Below are 23,778 nucleotides of genomic sequence, written 5' to 3' on the forward strand. Positions count from 1 at the left end.
ACCACTGTAGCCCAGCCTGGGTGACAGAGGGAGATTCTGTCCAAAAAGGAAAAAAAAAAAAGAAAAGAAAAGAAAAAGAACTACAAAACACTGCTGAAAGAAATTAAAGACACAAATAAACAGACATCCCATGTTGTTTATGGATTGGAAGACATAATATTGCTAAGACAACAATACTACCCAAAGCAATACACAGATTCAAACAAGCCCTATCAAAAATCCTTGCCCTTAACTTTGGGTGAATATGGCATTTATCCATATTCTCTGAGCTGCAACATGCTAAACTTCTACAGGTTTTTCTATTACAAACTCATACGCAATTGTGACCTATACTGAGAGTATAGCTGTTGTTTCAGTTATTTAGATGATGTCATAGAAGTAATTAGCTCACTAAAAAACCTCATGGAACATTATATTCAATGTACTATGGGGGACTTCAAAGACAATCAAGAAATGTCACAGCCCAGCCAGGCATGGTGGCTCATGCCTGTAATCCCAGCACTTTGGGAGGCTGAGGTGGGCAGATCACCTGAGTCCAGGAATTCAAGACCAGCCTGGGCAACACAGCAAGACCCCATCTCTACAAATATACAAAAATTAGCCAGGCACGGTGGCATGCACCTGACACACTAGTTACTCAGGAGGCTGAAGAGGGGAAATCTTTTGAGCAGGGGAGGTCGAGGCTGCAGTGAGCTGTGACTGCCACCACTGCACTCCAGAGAAAGATTCTGTCTCAAAAAAAAAAAAAAGATATAGTGGAAAAGGGGCCAAGTTGAAGGGAAACTCTGGCCTGAAACTCCACTTCTTATTCCAGGCAATTCTGACAGGATCAGTAACACTCTTTCACGTGGGGCCCAGAGCTAAAAGCCAGGGACAGACAGGTCCTGCAGATTGGCAAAACTCAGAGGTGGGTGGTATTAGAATACCAAAGGTTGCACACATTGCCTTGGCAGAAGGAAAAAAATATTAACATAAGGGGGTGGGGCTCAGTAGCCCCAAGAAAAGAGATAAAGGCATAGCCATCATTTGCCAGCTAGGCCAAAGACAACAGAGGGTCCTGGCATACCAATTTCACCAACTGCAAAGAAAGTACACAGAGCTCAAGCTCCCCTGAGAGTGCCTAAGGCCTAAGGCCTACCCCTTCAGCCCCACTCAGCTAATCCCAGATGTCAATGTGGTTCAGCCCTACGTCTAGCTTAAGAACTAAGAGCTGATTCTAACAATATTCAGGTATACAGCAAGGGACCCAAAAGCAAATTTCAGACCTGAACAGAAATTCAGGTTTCCCTCTCAAGAATTAAACAAAATAAAACCAATACGGGGTCTGTGGATATATTCCAGAATAGCAAAAAGGAAAAAATGGCAAGAAATAGACAAAGAGTGCATTTTAAACAATTTTTAAAATGTGTTTCACAAACTTCATGAAAACAGTCTCTGAATAAAGTATAAGGAAGATGAGACAAAATGGCAGAACGATATGAAAAAAAGGGTGGCCTGAATTAATGATAGGGTGTCATGAAACTAATATAGAGCAGAAATTTACACAGGCGATAAGAAGCAGAATTACAACAGTAAAAAAACGGAATCGATAATGTGGAAGGCACTTTGGGGACCTTCTACTAAAATACAGGAAAAAGATAAAAAAATGAAAACAGCGAGAGAGAAGATGATAAAGCAGGAGAACAGAGGAGATAGATCAATATACAGCCCGTTAATGTCCTTGAGAGAAAGAACCAAACAGAGAATGTGAAATAATACAAAATAAACTTAATTGAAGAAAACTGCCCTGCGTGGAAAACCTTGAGTATTCAGAAAAGCCTTATCTCAGTAGTGGGGACAAATTAATTCCAGACAAAATGCAGTTCTGGTCCTGCCAAACAAAGCTTAAAAACAAGCCTCAGAAGGATCAAACTGTTTCCAACTTAATTATGTTCCAGAATGAAACTTGAGAACATTTACATAATACAAAAATATCCAGCACCGAACAAGGTAAAACTCATATCTGACATCAAATTTAAAAATCACCAGGCATGCCAAGAACTAGGAAAATATAACCCAGGATACTGAGGTGGGGGTGGGAACCAATCAACAGAAACAGATCCAGAAATGACAAGAGATTTATACAACTGGTAGACAATTCTACATTCTATATTTTCAAGAAGGTAGAGAAAAGATTAAGCATGTTAGGCAGAGACAGGGAAACTACTGCAAAATAAGAGAGAGACCCAAATAAAACATCTAGAGATTTAAAAAACACACAAACGTACATTGGGATGAGAATAACAACAGAATTAACACTGCAGAACATTAGTGAACTTGAAAACATGGCAACAAAAACCTACCCAAAATAAAACACAGAGGGAGAAAAAGGCAAATAAAAAGGGAATAGAGCATCAGCGGGCTGTGAGACAACTTCCAGATGCCTAACGCAGACATGGTTGTGGTGGGGAAGGCAAAAAGTTTTATGTGATAAGCTATGAGACACATGAAAACTATATATATATATGTATATGTTGTTTTATATATTGAAAACTATATATATAAAAACAATACACACACACACATTTTATACGTATGTGAAAACAATAGCCAAAACTTTTTCAAATTTGATGAAAACTACAAATGCACAGACCTAAACAGCTCAACAAACTCCAAGCACAAGAAACATGAAAAAAACTACAGCAAGGCACATCATAACCAAATCACTTAAAATCAGTGGAGAAAATCCTAAAAGCAGCCAGAGAAAAAAAGACCCCTTTAGTACAGAGAACCTCAGAAGCAATGTAAGCCAGGAGACAGGAGACCAGCATTTTTAAAGTACTGAAATTAAGGTGGGGGAGGGGTGGAAAGGCCTGTCAACTTAGAATTCTACACCCATGAAAATATCTTTCAAAATGAAGGCAAAATATATTTTTTTCTTTATTATTATTATTATTTTTTTAGACAGAGTCTCGCCGTACCGCCCAGGCTGGAGTGCAGTGGCGCGATCTCGGCTCACTGCAAGCTCTGCCTCCCGGGTTCATGCCATTCTCCTGCCTCAGCCTCCCAAGTAGCTAGGACTACAGGCGACCGCCACCACGCCTGGCTAATTTTTTGTATTTTTAGCAGAGACAGGGTTTCACCGTGTTAGCCAGGATGGTCTCGATCTCCTGACCTAGTGATCCGCCCACCTCAGTATCGCAAAGTGCTGGGATTAAAGGCGTGAGGCACTGCGCCCGGCCCAAAATACTTTCTCAGACATAGAAAAGTTGAAAGAACTTATCACCAAAAAGGTCAAAAGTAAAAAAAAAAAAAAAAAAAGTCACCTGATCACATGAAAACAAAAGTCAAGCAACACAATACTAATATCAAAGTAAATTTCAATGCAAAAATCATCAGATAGGATGAAAGTTTATTGTTAACTGATGAATCCTATAATTCACAATGAAGTTTATTCTGTGAACATTTATGTGTCAGAGTACAATGTTAGAAAATAAGGCAATGGTAACAGAAATGTAATTGTAGCAGGAAATAAAAGTATCCCTCTTTAATTCTTAATAAATCAAGTAGGCAAAGGATAAGAATCTATAGGTTTAGACAGCTATCAATAAAGCTAATTTAATGCAATACCTATATACTCTACAAATAATAATACTCCTTCTTTCCTAATGTCTGCAGGACGTTTATAAAAATGATAATATACGTGGCTACAGAGAACATCAATAAATTCCCCAAAGCAGAAATGCACAGGGCACATTTGATTACATGTGACTATACAATGGATTACATAATATGATAAAACTAGGAATGTTAAAAGTAGAGGAGGAGAAGAGGACCAGGGAATAGGGTAGGAGAAAATTCATAAATTTTATACAAAACTCTGGTATCAAAACTAGCCAACAACAAAAAACCCTACAAGCCAATCTCATTTATTAGCATAGAAAGAAAAATTATAAATCACATGGCATTCTGGTTTGTATAGTTCAATCTCTTGTGGGTTTGGTACATCATAAGTATGATATGTTGAAGAAACTGAGTTATTGGTCCCATCACAGTAAGGGCAAGATCCTAGACTATGGTGAAATTACCATCAGAAAGGCATTTCATTTCTCCCTTGGCTCTCTTCCACTCAAGACTAACTCTGGTGACACACACATCATTACCTGTGCTTCCTTCTAAGAGTGACAATGAGTGATGGGAGATAAATCCAGAAAAAGCCGAATGAGACGTCTGCATTGGGGCAGCATTGAAAACTTCTAAGTGACATGTTGTGAGGCATGGTTAAGGAAGGCTGATCTGCTCAAGGACTAAAGCAGGAGAAAGTCTGAAGCAGAAGTTAATTATAAGATTTCAACAAGTATAGTCCAGGTAATAATAAAAGTAACAGTGGGGCCGGGCATGGTGGCTCACGCCTGTAATCCCAGCACTTTGGGAGGCTGAGGCGGGTAGACCACTCAAGATTTCAGGAGTCCCAGATCAGCTTGGCCAACATGTTGAAACCCTGTCTCTACTAAAAATACAAAGTTAGCCAGGCATGGTGGCACACACCTGTAATCCCAGCTACTCGGGAGGCTGAGACGGCAGAACTGCTTGAACCTGGGAGGCGGAGGTTGCAGTGAGCCAAGATCATGCCACTGCACTCTAGCCTGGACAACAAGAGCGAAACCACGTCTCAAAAAAAAAAAAGTAACAGTGCGTATGGAAAAGGGGTGGCATTGATGAGACTGACAGAACTGGTCAACAGGAAGATACAGCAGTAGCACAAGGTGTAAATGATACCATCAAGAAAGTGAACAGACAACCCACAGAATGGGAGAAACTATTTGCAGATCATGTGACTAATGAGTGACTTGCATCCAGAATACCTAAAGAACTCTTATGACTCAATAATAAAAAGATACATAACCCAACTGAAAAATAGATAAAGGATTTGAAGAGACATTTCTCCACAGAAGATATACAAATAACCAATAAGCATATGAAAACTGCTCAACATCATTAGTAATTAGAAAAATGCAAATCAAAACTACAAAACACCCCTTCTCACTCACTAAGATGGCTGTGAAAAGTAAGACAGACAGTAACAAGTGTCGGTGAGGATGTGTAGGGATTAGAACCCCCATACATTGCTGGTGGGCGTGTAAAATGGTACAGCTACTGTGGAACAGTGTGACAGCACCTCGGGAAGTTAAACATAGTTACCACGTAATCCAACAGTTCTCCTAGGTACATACCCAAGAAAAATGAAAACATATGTCTACACAAAAACTTGTACATGAATGTTCATAACTGCATTACTCTTAAAAATCAAAAAGTGAAAACCATCATAAGTTCCATCAACTTATGAATGGATAAATGGGATATATCCTTAGAATAGAATATTTGGCAATAAAAAAGAATGAAATACTTATAGATGTGACAACACGGCTGGCACTTGAAAACGTTACGCTAAATGGGCCGGGCGCGGTGGCTCAACCCTGTAATCCCAGCACTTTGGGAGGCTGAGGCGGGTGGATCACGAGGTCAGGAGATCAAGACCATTCTGGCTAACATGGTGAAACCCCGTCTCTACTAAAAAAAATACAAAAAAAAACTAGCCGGGCGTGGTGGCGGGCGCCTGTAGTCCCAGCTACTCGGAGGCTGAGGCAGGAGAATGGCGTGAACCTGGGAGGCGGAGCTTGCAGTGAGCCGAGATCGCGCCACTGCACTCCAGCCTGGGTGACACAGTGAGACTCCATCTCAAAAAAAAAAAAAAAAAAGGAAAACGTTACGCTAAATGAAAGAGGTCGGACACAAAAGGTCCTATCGTGTATGACTCCATTTACATGAAATGTCCAGAACAGACAAATCCATAGAGACAGAAAGTAGATTCGTGGCTGGGGGTAGAAGAAATGGGGAGCGACTGCTAATTGGGTTTCTTTGAGGGGAGATAAAAGTTCTAAAATTAGATTGTGGTGATGGGTATACAAATCTGTGAAAATACTAAAAAAAAAAAAACCCTCTTTATTGCTTATGAATTATGTCTCTATAACGTTGTTTAAAAAAGAGTAATGTGGCCAGGCGCAGTGGCTCATGCCTGTAATCCCAGCACTTTGGGAGGCTGAGGCGGGTGGATCACAAGGTCAGGAGTTGGAGACCAGCCTGACCAACATGGTGAAACACCGTCTCTACTGAAAACACAAAAATTAGCCGGGCGTGGTGGTGGGCACCTGTAGTCCCAGCTACTCGGGAGGTGAGGCAGAAGAATCACTTGAACCCAGGAGGTGGAGGCTGGAGTGAGCCGAGATTGCCCCACTGCACTCCAGCCTGGGCGACAGAATGAGACTCCATCTCAAAAAAATAGAAATAAGGCCAGGCGTGGTGGCTCACGCCTGTTATCCCAGCACTTTGGGAGGCCAAGGCGGGTGGATCACGAGGTCAGGAGATCGAGATCATCCTGACTAACACGGTGAAACCCCGTCTCTACTAAAAATACAAAAACTTAGCCGGGCGTGGTGGTGGGCACCTGTAGTCCCAGCTACTCGGGAGGCTGAGGCAGGAGAATGGCATGAATCCGGGAGGTGGAGCTTGCAGAGAGCCGAGATTGTGCCACTGCACTCCAGCCTGGCGACAGAGCGAGACTCAGTCTCAATAACAAATAAATAAATAAATAAATAAATAAAATAAAGAGTAATGCAAGGCAAACTGATGTACCAATGCTGACTTTGAAGTTTCATGACTGAGTGACTAGGAAAATGTCATCATTAATAGGAAATAACAGCAACTACTATTTATGATACACATATACAAATAAACTGCTTCATACAGACATTGTACAAAGTCTATGCAAAGCACTTTAGATGTTCTGTCTCACTTAATCTTCACAGCAACCCACTCAATAGGTATTTTTTACTTCCATTGTACAGAATTAGAGATAGACAAAAAAGCTAAGCAACTTAAGGTCATGTAACTGGTAAGGAGTAAAGTTGAGATTTAAATCCAAAGCACTTGTTCAGGCCCACTATAGTTTAAGAGGTAGAAAGAAAAGGTGAATATAATTTTTTCTTTTTTTTTTTTTTTGAGATGGAGTCTCACTCTGTCACCCAGGCTAAAGGGCAGTGGCTTCCACTTCGGCTCACTGCAACCTCCGCCTCCCAGATTCAAGCAATTCTCCTGCCTCAGCCTCCTGAGTAGCTGGGACCACGGGTGTGTGACACCACGCCCCGCTAATTTTTGTACTTTCAGTAGAGATGGGTTTTCACCATGTTGGCCAGGCTGGTCTCGAACTCCTGACCCTCAGGTGATCCGCCCACCTCAGCCTCCCAAAGTGCTGGGATTACAGGTGTGAACCACTGTGCCTGGCTGTGAATATCACTATAGTTTGAGAGTATGGAAAGTAAACATGAATATCATTTTCACAAATAATCTAAATAATCTTATTATATACAATGCATTCATAAACTTTAGCATACTGACCATCCTTAGACTTAAGATGGCCCAGGCCAGGCACGGTGGCTCACGCCTGTAATCCCAGCACTTTGGGAGGCTGAGGCAGGCGGATCACCAGGTCAAGAGATGGAGACCATCCTGTCCAACACAGTGAAACCCCGTCTCTACTAAAAATACAAAGAAATTAGCTGGGCGTGGTGGCCAGTGCCTGTAGTCCCAGCTACTTGGGAGGCTGAGGCAGGAGAATCGCTTGAACCCAGGAGGCAGAGGTTGCAGTGAGCCGAGATCGCACCACGCACTCCAGCCTGGGCAACACAGCGAGACTCCATCTCAAAAAAAGAAAAAAAAGACGGCTGGGCACAGTGGCTCATGCCTGTAATCCCAGTACTGTGGGAGCATGAGGTGGTGGATCACCTGTGGTCAGGACTTTGAGACCGGCCTGACCAACAAGGCGAAACCCTGTCTCTACTAAAAATACAAAATTAGCCAGGCATGCTGGCAGATGCCTGTAATTCCAGCTACTCTGGAGGCTGAGGCAGAGTACTGCTTAAACCTGGGAGGTGGAGGTTGCAGTGAGCTGAGATCCTGCCACTGCACTCCAGCCTGGGCGACAGAGCCAGACTCTATCTCAAAAAAAAAAAAAGATACCAGCAGTTTTATGTCACTTTGCACATGTATTTTATTTTTTTTAATCCAATAGCAACAGTTCTAAAACAAACACATCAATCCCAGCCTGTTCCACTCTGCTTCTTAAAAGCTATTTGGCTTTTTAAAAGCAGATGAAGGGCAACATACTGAAGAAATCTTGAACTAGATGACCTTCAGATTCCCTCCAACTTTGATGAGTTTAATAGCAGCCACTATTTATTATTCAGCTGAGGAACTCTAAGTCAAATTTTATACGTGATTTAAACACCAATTAAACATCCTAAAAACACAGATGACAGCAATATAATAGGGAAGCAGACCCACCAGTTACTTATTGTGAAGTCCTTCAGAGATTTCTTTAATCAGAGCATATGGTAATTTGCAGGCTTACTATAGAAAGCACATTTAAACATAGTAAATGTTGCTTTAGTAAATTTAAAGCCTGGCACAAACGTACAAAAATACCAATTCCCTATGCCTACTCTTTACATTAGTGAAATGCTTTAGAGTTCACAGAGCGCACTATGTAAACCTACATTGTGCAACACTCCCGTATCATTGCATCCTTTTGAAAGATGAGTAAACCGAAGCTCAAATTAAAAGACCTGCCCATGGTTGCACACCTCAGAAATGGCATGTCAGGATTCAAACAGCAGCATAACTCCAAATCTAACATTTCTCTAAGTTAAAAAAAAAAAATCACTTGGCAGAAAAATTTATCTGACATTAAATGTTCTATCAGTGCAAAGTATGTCATTGGTGGGCCTTAGAATGCGTAATATCTCTTCAGAAGAGAAGAAAGAATCTTCTGGTCTAGAGGAATTAAATATCTTAACAAAATACATTATTATTGTTGCTAAAAGAGAAATGATTACAGTACGTAATTTTTAACAATGGTATTATGAGCAAGTTTATAGCTTACCTAATGCAAAGCTGTATTCCTGGGATAAAGTTTCTTATGCCATGGCCATCAAAAAGCAATATGAATAGAATGAGGAAGAAGAACCCATTTCAGTTTTGCTTCAAATTAAAATCACATTGACTTCTGGAAGGAAGAGTAACAGTGAAAATGTAAAAGAGATGCTATGTACATGTATATTTGCTAATAAACACTGGAGATGTACATTAGTGGCAGAAAGAAAAGTAATCAAGACTGGCATTTTTGGTTATATTAAATTCATTCTGCAACTTTGTAGCTCCTGCCTTTGTACTTTTTAAAAAAAATAAACTTATTTTGTAATAATTTTAAATTTTCAAAACAATTGAAAAGACAGTGCATAATTCCCGTATACCTCTCATCCATTACTGTGGCATATTTGTTAAAACCAGAAAACCAACATGATCAATGACTATGTAATTTTGCAGAATTAACATATCCTTTGGAAGAGCGCTATTGGTCTCCTGACCATTGTCAATCAGTATTCTTCTATTTTTTTCCTAATTAGAACACTTTGGCCAAATAACTTAGTAAAATCTATTTTAAGATGTGTTTTAAAAAAACAAGCCACCTGCTTTATGAAGTTTGATTCATGACTCCCTTCAATTTTAAGCCACGGCTGAATGTTTTACTTAAAAATTTCCAGGACAAACATTCCATTATAGCAAATTCTCTGAGATTCAAAAGAGAAGGTAATGTTCTAGAAACTAACCCTCCATTCATCAGTCATCCTTCCATCAAATTTCAATAAAGCCAAGGAAATGTTTTTAACTGTGCCCTCATGTGCATTAGAATTCAGGATAAGAAGTTGAAATCAAGAAAGCAGAAGGCAGAAACCACTCATTTCACAAAATTAACAACGTATCGACAAATTTTAAAAAATCTTATGTCCTCAATATGTTACAAGTAAGACAAAAGCCCCTATTCTAACTGCAAATATAAACAGAGTGAAAAGGAAAAGTTCAGGTCCAGCGCAGCGGCTTACACCTGTAATCCCGACACTTTGGGAGGCCAAGGCAGGTGGATCATTTGAAGTCAGGAGTTTGAGACCAGCCTGGCCAACATGGTGAAACCCTGTCTCTACTAAAAATACAAAAATTAGCTGTGTATGGTGGCAGGCGCCTGTAATTCCAGCTACTTGGGAGGCTGAGGCAGGAGAACCGCTTGAACCTGGGAGGTGGAGGTTGCAGTGAGCAGAGACTGCACCACTGCACTCTAGCCTGGGCGACAAGGCGAGACTCCATCACAAAAAAAAAAAAGAAAAAGAAAAAAGAAATGGAAAAGTTCACGAAAATGATACTATTCAATTAATTTTCAGACATGCATTTTTTCACATTTTAAAATTCCTGAAATCAGCATGTGATCACCAGGTGGCAGTTTTAATAGTTGTCACAGCCTGAGGCAATGACAGAGAACTGCTGAGGTCCTCATCAATGTTCTTGATGACACAAAGGATGACACGCTAGAAAAAATATGGACACACTCTGAACTGAAAAGTATAAAGAGTAGAACCTGGAATGTTAACTTTAATGAATACTTTAACCAATTTATTCTTATTTTTCCTTTGTATATACATGCATTAGCACAGGCATTGATACCATTTTTTAGTGTCTAAGTTTAAAAGTGTTTTCAATAATAAAAAGTCTAAACGATAAGAGCGCATTAAGCCATAGTTTAATTAGCAGGGTTTCTCTCTTCCTTAGTGGTACATGAAATAATCAACAGCATCTAGCATTCAATGAAATAAACTAGTAATTCAGTTGCGATATCTTATTAGAAAGTTTAATAAACTACCTTAAAGGCAAAGAGCTTAAATAAGAGATTTTAAAAAACAAAAAACCCACAAAGGCATCCCCCATACGAAAACTCAAGAAATAACACATAATTTTGCATTATAATAAAAGGGCTATTTTTCAACCTTATGAGTTTTCTTCCTGTGAAGAGTATAATTATCAAGTATCCTACTTATGAGCAGATTCTTGCACTGATTCCAAGAAAGGCGGAGGGAAGAGAGCCAGGGCAGAAAGTAAGTAGAAAGCTTGAGGAAGATTTTAACCATATCCATTTAACTAAACTTTTCTAAGAACCTCAGCTGTACCCACTGCTGTAAAGAGAGTAGGAATCAATAAACCCAGGTTCAACTAAATGTTCCTAACAACTACAGAATGAATTTTGAAAAATTACACGTAAAAGGAGCTTATTGGTTTCAGGAGTCTCCAATGAATACTGTTTTTGTTTTTTTGTATTGTATAAAATACACATAAAACTTTAAGACTTAACAATTTTAAGCATTCTTAAGAGTCCAATTCAGTGAAGTACATTCACAATATTGTGCAATCATCACAACTCATTTTCAGACTTTATTCATCATCCCCCAAAACTCTGTTCTGTATCCATTAAGCACTAACTCCTCTCTCCAGCCCCTGGTAAACTATTCTACTTTCCGTCTCTTAATTGGTTTATTCTAGGTACTTCATTTAAGTGCTCTCAAACAATATTTGTCCTTTTGTGTACGGTTTATTTCTCCCGTGGTACTTTTGTAAAGCAAATAATAAATCCCCGATTATTAGGTTTCTTACAATTTAACCGAAAATGCTGACACAGTCTCTGAACTAAGCATGCAGCTCTCCCAGAAACTCTGCTACTGTTCCAGTAGCCCCGAAGATCTCAGTCTGATCCTTCTTTAGCCTGTAGACAGGCCTGTTAAACAGCTGTAACTCAAAGAGCAGGCTCCAGAGATCCCTGGAGACCATCCCGTGGTTAAGTGGATGGAGTGAAGGGATTTGGGAAGCTGTGCAGGCCTGAAAAACCACAGGCGAGAAAAGGCTAGGACTCATCAAGCTGCTCTGGCCCTAAAATGGGCCTTCTGTCTCCCTGACAGACTCTCCTGCACTCTGACACTTATGTTGGGCGGCACCTGTCAGAGCTGAGGCCAAACTGCGGTCGAGTCACTGAGAGTGTCACCAGTGCAGGGAGCTTCACGGGGTCATGAGTCACCTTCCATGGCTCAGAGGTCTGGGCAGCCCTGCCCTACCCAGACAAACTCAGCTAGGAAACAGAAACAAGAGGAAAAAAAAAGTTGGAAGAAAGAGAGAAAAACAGACAGATGGCCAAAAAGCTAGACTGACAGGCCCTGAATTAGAGTAAGGGCTGAGTGGCAGAGACAGGGTGAACAGACACAGAAGCAAGGTGGAGACAGATATGAAACAGGATCCATATACCCCGAGAAAGACAAAGTGGAGAGAAATATCAGGTTGACAGGGACCTAGCTGAAAGACAAAAAGGACAGGTTACAACAGGTGACAGAGACAGCAACCGGGGTGAAACAGAAGGGAAAAGAAGATCAGAGAAGTCCAGGCGCAGTCTTTCTGCCAGCTCGGCTCTTCAGGCTTCACGCATTGGTGGCTCGAACCCGAGGCCGTCAAGCCGCGCCCACCCGACGCCCCGAAAGGCCAGCGGACGGACGGGGGCAGGATCTCTAAGCGCTGTGGCCGGCGGAGCTCCGCTGCCGCAAGGGTGACCTTGGGCGAGAAGCTGCCCCAAAGGCCTTGGTATCGCGGTCTGCGCGCCGTGTGGGCAGGAGACTGCGGGATTCGGAGCTGGGGCGCCGGGACCCCAACCTTCCGCGCGGGGCTTTAGCATGCCGGTCCACGGAATGGGCCTGGCGGGGCAAGCGGCGCGTGCGTCGGGGCCTGCAGAGGAGCCCTTAACTCCCCCACCAACTTCTCCTCCCTTAGCCTTGCCGCCCGTGGTCCTGGCCACTCAGTACCTGCCAAGGGCTCAGCGCTCACATCCCCCGTCCAAAGGATCCTCTCCGCCGCCGGCGCAGGCCTGTTCTAGCCTTCGCTGCCGCAACAGATTCAGCCTGTGCCTCAGCCCCCGGAAACGCTTCCCGGTCCCGCCCCCTGAAATTGACAGTGCTTCCGGGGGGTGCGTCAGAGAGAAAGAGGAGTGCGCATGCGGGATTCACTGTCTGAGCTGGGCGTCCGGAGAGAGCGCATAGGTAGCGGGCGCCTGCGCAGTACAGTCTGGAGCGGGTCAATCAATTTTAGGGACTGACTAAGCTGTTGAAAATAGGGGAGCAGATACCGAGTTCTAAACCTTCTTGAAACCTTGACACAGGCCAGGCGCGGTAGCCCACGCCTGTAATCCCAGCACTTTGGGTGGCTGAGGCGGGAAGATCGCTTGAGGCTGGAGTTCGAAACCATCCCGGCCAACATGGTGAAATCCTGTCTCTACAAAACATGCAAAAATTGCTGAGTGTGGTTACTGGCGCCTGTAGTCCCAGCTATTTGGGAAGCTGAGACAGGAGAATTGTCTGAACCCGGGAGGCAGAGGTTGCAGTGAGGCGAGATCATGCCACTGCACTCCTGCCTGGGCACAGAGCAAGACTCTTAACAACAACAACAAAACAAAAACACCTTGACCTTCTCCGTCTCTTCTCTAAACAAACAAACGAAAACCTTGACCTCAGTTTGCCTGGCGGAGATTATCTCCAAATCCATTTCTGCCTCCACAGCACCCATCCAGCTTTTTGGCATGTAGTAGATGTTCATAAACGTTCAATGAAAGGACCAGTGCCTTTCCGTGGGCTGTGTTGTGCTGGGCACTGGGGTCACACAGATGGTGGGACAGAAACGATCTCTCTAGCCTCCAGTTCTCCCACTCCTTCCCAAAACCCTCCATCCTTCTCGCCCCTTTCTTCCCCCTTGCCCCACCATGTTAGTGTAGAAGAGAGATAGGTCTTATAGCAGTGGGACTCTTACCTTTGGACCCGTTTACAGACCAAGTGCCCTCTTTGTAGAAGAGCTAATTTATACCTGAAATCCAGGCAGCTGAAGAGATGTGGTCATAATGCCTTCTGGATTTAGGGTGGATATTCTCGTGGGCTAGACATGCCCTTTTGATATTGTCTGTCTTAGTTCAAGCTGATTGGTTTCCCAGCTATTATGCCTGTCTTGCTTGTTGTTGGGCCCTAGGACACAGGAGTGTAGCTTTTCTAGAGAGAATTCTACCAAAAAAAAAAAAAAAAAAAAAAAAAGAAAAGAAAAGAAAAGAAAAAATTTCTAGAAAGCGAAATGAAAGAAAACAAATATGGAAGCACAGAAATGGGAATGGATGCAGAACAGCTTGTCAAAGATTCTACTTAAAACATGTATGCTCCAGCCCCCCGCCTTTTTTTGTTTGTTTGTTTTTGAGACAAAGTCTTGCTCTGTTGCCCAGGCTGGAGTGCAGTGGCGCAATCTCGGCTCACTGCAACCTCCGCCTCCCAGGTTCAAACAATTCTCCTGCCTCAGCCTCCCGAGTAGCTGAGACTACAGGTGCCCGCCACCACGCCCGGCTAATTTTTGTATTTTTAGTAGAGACGGGGTTTCACCATCTTGGCCAAGCTGGTCTCAAACTCCTGACCTCATGATCCACCCACCTTGGCCTCCCAAAGTGCTGGGATTACAGGCGTGAGCAACTGCGCCTAGCCTAGTTGAGTATACTCTTTAAGTGTTTTGCCACTTTTATTCCTGCCTCTAAGCAGACCTGAAGTTTGGAAGTTCAACTGCCATCATGTGCCTATGAAGTGGTAAGTAAATGCTAAGGCTGGCAAAGCAGGAAGATTGAGAGAACCTAGGTCCCATATGACATTAGGCCACAGTGCCAGCTTTGGACACCCTTAAGTGTTTTGTTGCATGAGACAAATAAACTTCTTACTTGGACTTTATTTCTGGCAATATTGAGGACTATATATTTCCAAATATTACTGCAACAAAATAGATAAAATTGCTAGAAGAAATATTTAGAATACCCTCTTAAACGCATGGATACACTTGCAAAAAAAAAAGTCAGGAAAATTATCTGAAGCTAGGAGGAAAACAAGAACACAGGCCTGGGAAGTCAAACAATTGATGTTCAGAAATTACGCAGAGGTAAAGTCTGCATCTGTTCTGATCCATTAGTGCATGCCCTGTACTGACAAATATTTTCAAAATTATCTCTGGAGATAGGTAAACACTGATACTGCTACCAACTATAGGAGCATTCACCTGGGTCCAGACAGGATTAAAGTCAAATTGCAACATCAGGTTGGGACTCAAGAAGAAATATGTCCTCAGGTGAAGGATAAACTACAGGGGAAAAAATCTGCCATACAGAGGTAGGCAGCAGTTAAAGATGTCTCTCTGTGCCTTGGTTCTGCGCAGAAGGGGAAATCATTGCCCTGGAGGATTCATGGCTAAAAAAGTCTGACTATCACATGGCCACACAATTTGCATAGTTCAAAAGCCCACAATCTGAACATTTTAATTTGAAATGAACCTGGGTAGGTGGTGCCTACAGTATTTGGCCAAAACACAAATCTCTGAAAGAACTTGCTGGCAACCCAGGCTTCAAAGAATTCCCACAGATAGGGTTCTAAATAAATATGAACTCACAACCGGAAACCACAAACCCCCTGAGGAAATAAGCAGAGAAGACAAGCAGTAGAGGTGGATCCACACCAGCTTTAGATATTTGATATTTTAGAACCACAATATAAAACAAGCATGCTTAGAAAAACAAAGGGGCTAAAAGCACAAGTATCAAGAAACTCTTGAAAAATTGCCAGGCAGCTGGGCATGGCAGCTCATGCCTATAATCCCAGCACTTTGGGAGGCTGAGGCGGGCAGATCACCTGAGGTCAGGAGTTCAAGGCCAGCCTGGCCAACATGGCGAAACCCCATCTCTACTGAAAATACAAAAAAAAAAAAGAAAGAAAGAAAGAAAAAAAATGGCCGGGTGCAGTGGCTTGTGCCTGTAATCCCAGCACTTTGGGAGGCTGAGGTGGGCCGATCACCTGAGGTCAGGAGTTCGAGACCAGCCTGGTCAACATGATGAAACCCTGTCTCTACTAAAAATACAAAAATTAGCTGGGTGTAGTGGTGCATGCCTGTAATCCCAGCTACCCAGAAGGCTGAAGTAGAAGAATCTCTGGAACCTGGGGCGGGGGCAGAGGCTGCAGCAAGCTGAGATTGTGCCACTGAACTCCAGTCTGGCGACAGAGCAAGACTCCATCTGAAAACAAAACAAAACAAAAACAGAAAAATTAGCCAAGCGTGGTGGTGGGCGACTGTAATCCCAGCAACTTGGGAGGATGAAGTGGAAACATGAGATTTAAAAAAAAATAATAATAATCTAGTTATACACTACTTAAAACACAAACCTAAAGAAAATTTGAGATCAGGCATGGTGGCTCCCACCTGTAATCCTAGTACTTTGTGTCATGCGCATCTGTGTGAAGAGACCACCAAACAGGCTTTGTATGAGCAATAAAGCTTTTTAATCACCTGGGTGCAGGCGGGCTGAGTCCGAAAAGAGAGTCAGCGAAGGGAGGTAAGGGTGGGGCTGTTTTATAGGATTTGGGTAGGTAAAAGAAAATTCCAGTCAAAGGGGGTTTGTTCTCTGGCGGGCAGGAGTGGGGGTCACAAGGTGCTCAGTGGGGGAGCTTTCTGAGCCAGGATGAGCCAGAAAAAGGAATTTCACAAGGTAATGTCATTGCTTAAGACAAGGACTGGCCATTTTCACTTCTTTTGTGGTGGAATGTCATCAGTGAAGGCAGGGCAGGGCATTTTCACTTCTTTTGTGATTCTTCAGTTACTTCAGGCCATCTGGGCATATACGTGCAAGTCACAGGGGATGTGGATGTGCAAGTCACAGGGGATGCAATGGCTTGGCTTGGGCTCAGAGGCCTGATACTTTGGGAAGCAGGTGGATCACCTGAGCCCAGGTGTTTAAGACTAGCCAAGGCAACATGGTGAAACCCCATCTCTACAAAAAATGGTGTGGTTGTACGCACCTGTAATCCCAGCTACTTGGGAGACTGAGGTGGAAGGATCACCTGAGCCCAGGAGGTTGAGGCTGCAGTGGGCCATGACCATGCCACTGCACTCGAGCCTCGGCAACAGAGTGAGACCCATCTCAAAAAAATAGAAAAAAAGAAAGAAAAGGAAAAAAAGAAAAATTGGGGTAAAGGAATGGCAAAAGAGATTCTGTGCTGGTTAAATTATATTAACATCTGATAAATAAGGATGGTTGTGGCAGCTTATACCCCTAATCCCAGCTCTTTGGAAGGCCTAGCTGAGAGGATCACTTAAGGCCAGGAGTTTGAAACCAGCCTGGGCAATATAGTGAGACCCTGTCTCTATAAAATTAAAAAATTTCAGCCTGAGCAACATAATGAGATGCTCTCTCTTCAAGAAATGAAAATATTAGCCAAGTGTGGTGGCACACATCTGTGGTCTCAGCTACTTGAGAGACTGAGGTGGAAGGATTACTTGAGCCCAGGAGATCAAGGCCACAGGGTGCCATGATTGCACCACTGCATTCCAGCTTGGGCAATAGAGTAAGACCCTATCTCAAAAAAAAAAAAAAAAAAAAAAAAAAGCCAGTGTGGTGACACCTGTAGTCCAGGTACTCAGAAGGCTGACGCAGGAGAATCGCTTGAGCCCAGGAGTTTGAGGCTGCAGTGAGTTATGTTCACGTCACTGCACTCCATCCAGCCTGGGCAACAGAGCGAGATTCAGTCTCAAAAACCAAAAAACACTGGATAAATAGACTCTAAAACAAAAAGCATTTCTAGAAATATGTGGTAGCTTATATTGTTGTTTTCAATAATTTGGTGGCCATTCCTGTGAGAGGCTTTACTTCCCATCCCATGGATGTCAGGCTTGGTCACTGAAATGTGAGTGGAGGTTATGTGTGCACTCTGGAGCACAGCTTTCAGAACCATTGCTCTCTCCCTCTGCCACAAGAAGAGCGTGTCCCGGGTGGGACTGATTATTCTTCCTGCCTGGGTCCCCGGTTGAAGAGAATATAGAATAAAGAATGGAGACTGGGTGCGGTGGCTCATGCCTGTAATCCCAGCACTTTGGGAGGCCAAGACGGGCGGATCACGAGGTCAGGAGATGGAGACCATCCTGGCTAACATGGTGAAACCCTGTCTCTACTAAAAAAACACAAAAAAATTAGCTGGGTGCGGTGGAGGGCGCCTGTAGTCCCAGCTGCTCGGGAGACTGAGGCAGGAGAATGGCTTGAACCTGGGAGGTGGAGCTTGCAGTGAGCCAAGATCGCGCCACTGCACTCCAGCCTGGGCGACCAGCGAGACTCCGACTCAAAAAAAAAAAAAAAAAAAAAGAATGGATAGTGCCACAAATGACATACAAAAGTCATATAACGTAAGTGAGAAATTAACCGTTTGTAAGCTGCAGAAATTTTTGAAGGTAGATGTGTTCGGGTAGCTTTCTTTCACTAATGTATTATTATTATTTTTTGAGATGGAGTTTCGCTCTTGTTGCCAGGCTGGAGTGCAGTGGTGCAATCTTGGCTCACCACAACCTCCGCCTTCTGGGTTCAAGCGATTCTCCTGCCTCAGCCTCCCAAGTAGCTGGAATTACAGGCGTGCGCCACAACGCCCAGCTAATTTTGTACTTTTAGTAGAGATGGGGTTTCTCCATGTTGGTCGGGCTGGTCTCAAACTCCTGACCTCAGGTGATCTGCCCGCCTCGGCCTCCCAAACTGCTGGAATTACAGGCATGAGTCACTGTGCGCGGCCTCACTAATGTATTATAAAACATGCATCATTTCCAGGTGGGCACTTTAAGAGCGAGTGAATGATTCATGCTATCATGCTGTTACTATGGCCTAACTTGGCAAAAGATGAGTAATACAAATAGGTGATTTATAATGAGAAAAGGTTAAGCTCACCAGGAGTACATAATACTTCTAAATCGTATCCATATAAAAATACAGCTTCAGGCTGGGTGCAGTGGCTCACTCCTGTAATCCCAGCACTTTAGGAGGCCGAGGTGGGTGGATCACATGAGGTGAGGAGTTTAAGATCAGCCTGGTCAACGTGGCAAAACTCCGTCTCTACTGAAAATACAAAAATTAGCCAAGCATGGTGGTGCACGCCTGTAATCCCAGCTACTTGGGAGGCTAAGGTAGGAGAATCACTCGAACCTAGGAGATGGAGGTTGCAGTGAGCTGATATCGTGCCTTTGCACTCCAGCCTGGGCAACAAGAGTGAAACTATGTCTCATATATATATATAAAAAATATATATAGCTTCAAACTATCATATAAATATTGATACAACTATAAGAAGAAATAGACAAATTCACTCTCATATGGAGATTATGCAACTCATTAGTTGCTATGGTTTCAGTGTATGTGTCCCTCCAATATTTGCATGTTGAAACCTAATCTCCAAGGTGATAATATTAGAAGGTGGGGCCCTTGGGAAGGTGATTTGTCATGAGGGACCCACCCTTATGAATGGGATTAATGACCTTATAAAAGAACTGCATGGAAGCTGTTCACCCTGTTTTGCCCTTTCTGCCCCTTCCATCCCTCCCACCATGTGAGGACACCACTGTCCTCCTCTCTGGAGGACTCAGCTTTCAGGGTGCCATCTTGGAAGTCGAGGGTGGGCCCTCACCAGACACAAAATATGTTGGCACCTTGGTCAATAACTGGCTCATGGTTATGGACCTTCCAGCTTCCATAACTGTGAGCAATAAATGAATGCTATTTTATAAATTACCCAGTCTCAGGTATTTTGTTATAGCAGCACAAACAGATTGAGAGAGGATATAGGTAGAACTCTGCACAGAAGAACTGGATAATGTACATCATTTTATTATATGACCTGTTTAGAACAGTTACAAAAATTGTGTGGTAGGCCATAAAGCAACCCCCCAAAAATTTCAAAGAAATAAAATCACCTGGGTTATGTCTCTTACCTCAGTGGAATTCAGTAAGGAATTGACAACAAAATAATACAAAATATTCCCTATTTGGACACTTAACAACACACATGAAAATAAGTAACAGGTAAAGAATTAAAAAAGAAAGAAAAAGAGAGAGAGAGAGAGAGAGAAAGCAAGCAAGCAAGGAAGGAAATAAGTAACAGGTGGCTGGACACGGTGGCTCATGCCTGTAATCCCAGCACTTTGGGAGGCCGAGGTGGGTGGATCACCAGGTCAGGTTTGAGACCAGCCTGGCCAGTATGGTGAAACCCCGTCTCTAATAAAAATACACAAATTAGCCGGGCATGGTGGTGCACACCTGTAATTCCAGCTACTCGGGAGACTAAGGCAGGAGAATTACTTGAACCCAGGAGGCGGAGGTTGCAGTGAGTCAAAATCACGCCATGGCACTCCAGCCTGAGCGACAGAGCAAGACTCTGTCTAGGGGGGAAAAAAAAGAAAGAAAGAAAAATAAGTAACAGGTTAAAAAAGAGATCTTAATGAAAATTTTAAAATATTTATAATTGAACGATTATAAAAACACTACCTTCCAAATCTGTGTTGTCAGCAAAAAAGTTTTAAGGGGGAAATTTATATCCAACAATTTTGATAAAAGAAGAAAGGTCTAAGTTAATGAGTTAATCACTTAAAAGGTTAGAAAAAGGAAGCAAAGTAAACTCAAGGAAAGTGAAAGGAAAGACATAGGAAATGAAAAGGTAAGTTTGTATATTAATTAGAAAACAGAGATACAGGCCGGGCGGGGTGGCTCAAGCCCGTAATCCCAGCACTTTGGGAGGCCCAGATGGGCGGATCACGAGGTCAGGAGATCGAGACCATCCTGGCTAACACGGTGAAACCCCGTCTCTACTAAAATATACAAAAAACTAGCTGGGCGAGGTGGCGGGCACCTGTATACCCAGCTACTCAGGAGGCTGAGGCAGGAGAATGGCGTAAACCCGGGAGGTGGAGTTTGCAGTGAGCTGAGATCTGGCCACTGCACTCCAGCCTGGGCGACAGAGCGAGACTCCGTCTCAAAAAAAAAAAAAAAAAGAATGGAGAGATACAATAAGGAAGACCAATAAAGCCCAAAGTTAGGTTTCTGAATTGACTAATAAAACTGATCTCAGGCAAGACTGATAAGATATATATAACATAGAGAAAGATTTATGGAGATATCTTTGAGATATATATATCATAGATCATAGAGAGTATCTCTCAAAGATATCTCTGGAAATCTCTCTGTATGTATTATCTACCTAGAGAAGAGAGAATAAACAAACCTCCTATTTAAGCCACTGTTTTGGGGATTTTCTTTTGTTTGCAGACAGATGTTTTCAACTGATAAACCAATCAGTTTGAGAGCAGACTGTAGAGGCAAGAGGCAAGTGCAGAGTTAGCTATTGTTAAATAATAACTGCAAACTTAGTGGATTAAAAGGATAATAATTTGTCCTTCTTCAGCTTTAAACTGCATCTCTGGTGGAGCTTGGCTTTTCTGTCTGCAGGTTGGGGGCCAAGTCTGCTCCACGTGTATTCATTTAGGCAGGTCCAGGCTAAAGGGACAGCAGCTACCCGGGAAAAGCTCGTCTCATGATGATGTCAAAGGGGCTAAAGCGAAAGCCCTACCCTGCAAGCACATTTTAAGCCTTCATGGATGTCTTATTTCTAATATTCTATTGGCCAATGCAAGTCACATGATAGCCCAAAGTCAAGGGCAGGAAGTGCACTTCACCTCTAGAGGGAGAAACTAAAACGTCATATGAAAACAGACATGTGCACAGGGAGGGGTGAAGGATTGGCAACAATAAACCAATTGACCAGAGTCGCCATCTTACAAATGTTCAAATTCCTCCCGCATGAAAAGCACATTCACCTCAATCCCAAGACCTTCCGAAAGCTTATCGAGACTTAAAATCCTCATAAGGATCAAAGTTTAGGGTCGTGTGATCTACATCGGATCCAGATGTGGCTCCTCTGGGTTCTAAAACATCTATGAACTAGAAAGACAATTGTCTGCCTTCTCATCCTCACACCCAACACACAGTGATAGAATAGGAGTAAGATAACTGCAATAAACACTCTCATTTGAAAATAGTTGGCTGGGCGCGGTGGCTCAAGCCTGTAATCCCAGCACTTTGGGAGGCCGAGGCGGGCGGATCACGAGGTCAGGAGATCGAGACCATCCTGGCTAACACGGTGAAACCCCGTCTCTACTAAAAATACAAGAAAATTAGTTGGGCGTGGTGGCGGGCACCTGTAGTCCCAGCTACTCGGGAGGCTGAGGCAGGAGAATGGCGTGAACCCGGTGGGTGGAGCTTGCAATGAGCTGAGATCACGCCACTGCACTCCAGTCTGGGGCACAGAGCAAGACTCCGTCTCAAAAAAAAAAAAAAAAGAAAGAAAATAGTTAAGAATGGGAGGCACATAGCAGTCAGTCACTGGTCAACAGCAATTCCAAAATGCCTGTGAACAAATATTGCCACTTCTCACTATGCTAGGATTAAGGCCCTTGATTTCTCCTTGAGAGTGGCTCCTCAGTCAATTCTCTACAGCTGTTGGTTCTACCCTCTGGGAAATCCTTCCTTTTGCAACAACTCCCTTGCTTAATTCTGAAGCATGTCTTGAAGATAGCATTGAAAAATATGCACTTTTTTTTGTGGCTGATCAGCTTTCTCAGGTTGCTACATTCCCAGAGAGGGTTGGGGAGATCTCGGCTGGACGAGGTGGCTCATGCCTGTAATCCCAGCACTTTGGGAGGCCAAGGCGAGTGGATCACGAGGTCAGGAGTTCGAGACCAGCCTGGCCAATATGATGACACCCTGTCTCTACTAAAAATACAAAAATTAGCCGGGCATGATGGTGTGCGCCTGTAGTCCAGCTACGCAGGAGGCTGAGGCAAAAGAATCGCTTAAATCTGGGAGGTGGAGGTTGTGGTGAGCCGAGATTGTGCAACTGCACTCCAGCCTAGGTGACAGAGTGAGACTCCCTCTCAAAAAAAAAAAAAAAAAAACAGGAAGAAAGTTGGGGAGATTTCTGCCTCTTTCCATCCAGACTGATGGCACTTTTGCTAGTACATATCCCTCAAAGACATTATAGATTTTCTATGTATTTGATTCCAGTCAACTTCATAAGACAAAGGTATAAAAGGTATACTTTCTCAACATGTGCCTCTTTCTATAGACTCAATGTACTTACTGGCACTTTAGGGGTGTTAAAATTTTGTGGGACCATACCCTTAATACCTCTTCATCTTTCTAGAAGCCTTTTTGTCAGCTGAAAGAATCCATGCCCTTGATTTGATTTTTGTCCCCAAATTGTATTTTGATATAAGAATCTTTCACTGTCTGGAGAGGCTGGACGTTAGAAACCTTTATTTTTCCAACCTAGCAATTTCTGGACTCCATATTCTCTCTAATTACTGCTTGTGAAATTGGCCATTATTTTTTCTGGGCACATCTCCTTCTTATAGTAGTGTTTTTTCAAATTTATCTAACGTAAAGAAAGTCCTACTTTTTTTTTTTGAGACAGAGTCTCTCTCTGTCGCCCAGGCTGGAATGCAGTGGCATGATCTCGGCTCACTGCAACCTCTGTTTCCCGGGTTCAAGCAATTCTCCTGTATCAGCCTCCTGAGTAGCTGGGACCACAGGCTGCGCCACCATGCCCGGCCAATTTTTATATTTTTAGTAGAGATGGGGGTTTCCCTGTGTTGGCCAGGCTGGTCTCGAACTCCTGACCTCAGGTGATCCACCTGCCTCGTCCTCCCAAAGTGCCAGGATTACAGGCCTGAGCCACTGTGGCCAGCCAAGAAAGTCTTACTTTTGACATTTTGCCTCTAAATATCTTCTCCCAACTCTAAAACTTCATTAGATACATTTTTCTCATTCAAATCTTCATACACAGGAGTTTTACTAAATGTTTCCCACTACTTAACACAGGCTGCCTTTTCCTGTTTCCTGTAAGTTTTCTCACCACTTTCCAGCCCCCTGTAAATATTTCCTCGTTGCTTATTGCCTGG

General features: G+C 43.1%; 1 protein-coding gene across 3 annotated transcripts in view; it reads right to left on the reverse strand.

Moving 5' to 3' along the window:
- Positions 1–13,808, reverse strand: part of ZBTB43 (zinc finger and BTB domain containing 43) — a 32,434-nt gene extending 18,626 nt beyond the window's left edge. The window contains exons 1-3 of one of the 3 annotated variants that reach the window (XM_025360498.1): positions 13,759–13,808; positions 12,963–13,056; positions 8,978–9,100 (exon numbers count right to left, since the gene is read on the reverse strand). The gene's annotated coding sequence lies outside the window, so the exon portion shown is untranslated. Of the gene's footprint in view, positions 1–8,977; positions 9,101–12,761; positions 12,904–12,962; positions 13,057–13,758 lie in introns of those variants that run through there. The other 2 variants (XM_025360496.1, XM_025360497.1) reach the window with 2 other exon arrangements.
- Positions 13,809–23,778: the final 9,970 nt, after the last annotated feature.

The sequence above is a fragment of the Theropithecus gelada genome, chromosome 15 (genome assembly GCF_003255815.1).
Source record: "Theropithecus gelada isolate Dixy chromosome 15, Tgel_1.0, whole genome shotgun sequence".
Taxonomy (NCBI): Eukaryota; Metazoa; Chordata; class Mammalia; order Primates; family Cercopithecidae; genus Theropithecus; species Theropithecus gelada.